This window comes from Helianthus annuus, chromosome 4 (assembly GCF_002127325.2).
Source record: "Helianthus annuus cultivar XRQ/B chromosome 4, HanXRQr2.0-SUNRISE, whole genome shotgun sequence".
NCBI lineage: Eukaryota > Viridiplantae > Streptophyta > Magnoliopsida > Asterales > Asteraceae > Helianthus > Helianthus annuus.
In genome coordinates, this window is record NC_035436.2 from 107,989,727 (window position 1) to 107,992,146 (window position 2,420).

The window sequence follows — 2,420 nt, forward strand, 5'->3', positions numbered from 1 at the left end:
CTTCGGGGAACTATATTAAAAATACTGGGTGTAGGAAAAATGTTGATGCATTTTATGTGTCTATTACTAAGAGAATAGGTTAGATGGAGAATGTGTTGAATATTGTATAGTTTCGTGTGTGAGAGAAGCACAAGAATCATACGCGCACATGAGTCCTACGTATGCATAAGTCATACGCGCGTAAGAGATATGCACTAGCTGTCCTACACCTGTATATAGGCTACTGATGCGCATGAGCTCATAAGTTTGGAACTTTGAGATTTGAGAGAGGATCGAACTGAATGTTCTTCAACAAGGCTTAATGTTGTATACTCTATCGATATGAAATGGAAGTTAATAAAATCTATGTTGACTAGCCGTTATGCTGCCGACATTTCTACCGAATTAGTTTATTTCTATCCAAACTTCTGTCTTTAATTCATATCAGAGCTTCGGTACCGATTCAATCGATTTAATCGTTGATTGAATCACCTACGCTCATGATTCATGTGTTTTAGACGTAAAATCAAAATTGGCGATCAATTCCCGAGTGAAATGTCAAATTGAAGATCTATTCTTGACCAGAATTGATTTCCGTACCTCTTAGAAGTGGTTTCATCATCAAATTTAAAGAAATGAGAATTTTGGATTGAAAAATTGTAATATGCGTGTTGGGACGCAAGAGTCGTACGCGCGTACCAAAGTCAAACACATGAATCTTCCACAGGCACAGGTGGTATGCGGCGCATGAGTCGTATGCTGAGAGATGATGAGAGTAAAAAATCGAAGAAATGAAGAATTTGGATCGAAAGTTTTAAATCAACGTGTTGGAGCGCAAGAGTCGTACGCGTGCACCACCTAGAGCGTAGGAGTCGAAGGTCACGTATGACTAGCCAAACACCAAGGATACTTAATATAAGTTAAAATACTTATATTTATATAAAAATATCAGTTTACAACTTTCTGATCTAAAATAGTTTTATAAAAATCTCTTTAAACGTCGATTTTTACCGTTTTTAATGCATAGTCTTGTACCGAACTTTACTATAATCATCCCAAATCGTAACGACTTGATATTTTAACATAGCACATGTTATTTATAGAATAAAATGGTACTAATATTCATGTTAGTGCAGATTTAGGTAAGCCACATAAATCATGCAAATTTCACATATTTTACCACTTTTTGAGCTACATGTACAACATGCAAAGCTATATAACTTATGACATAGTTTCATATCACTATAACGCTTCAAATAATATAATTTTTAGTGTTTGTAATCTGATTTAATTCACTTTTGTCATAGCATAACAAATTCATCAACTTATGATCACTTAATCCTCATGTATGCTCATGTACAAGTATCTAACGCATGCTTATCATATCATCATCATCATTCATGAACTTAAATGCATCTTACATATATTTAACTCATATAATCCAAGACATATCAAATCATCATCTAATCATGCTTATAATCATCAAGACTTTAATGCATGTGACATTTATACACTAGTGAACAAAAACTCAAATGTATGCATACATATACATATATATACAACACATGCATATACACATATCCATCCAAGAAATCACTTTTCAACTTTTCCACTTAATATTTTTCATCTTTATGTAGATTCACTTTTATCACACATGCATCAACCTTTCAAGTTTCATCATCATCATATCTCAACTTTTTAACAAAACCCAATATTAACACACACACATATACATACCTAAGACCATACATACATATGTACACACATCCATTTTTACTTTGTTTAAAAGCCCATTTATTATTAGTTTCAAGTTTGTGATTAATTCCAAGTTCAAGAGAAACCTTCCAACATCATCATCATCACCAAGAATCAAGAACACGATTTTTGAGAATATGTTTATACCTTTCAAGATTTTGGTGGGTTTTGACAAGATTTTGATGTTATAGAACTTGTTTCGTCTTGAAAACACCTTGAAATCACCTTTAGATCTTCAAAACACCTTGAAACCTTCTTGAAATGGACTTGGATCTTCAAAGAAACTTCAAAAAATTTTGAATGTAGATGTGTATGTGTGTGTGCGACCATGAGTTAGAGAGAGTGTGTGAGTGAATGGTTTGTGATCTTTGGAAAGGGATTTTATGGACGAATCTTGGATTTAATGATTGCATTATGATCTAGTGTCTACACTTGGCAAAAAAGAAGAAGAATGCAAAGAGACGAGCACCCCATGTGCCGCCACCTATATGCATACACACACATATTCCATGTTAACATACACACATATGTATAATATCTAGTTAAATGCATGTATTTAACTGACTACCGGGTATTTTATCTAGCGTTTTAATCCCGTTTTATGGTGTTTAAAATTATTTTTATCACTCTATGAAAAATAAACTCACCATAATATTGCTGAACAATATTTTATTTGCCTAGACTGG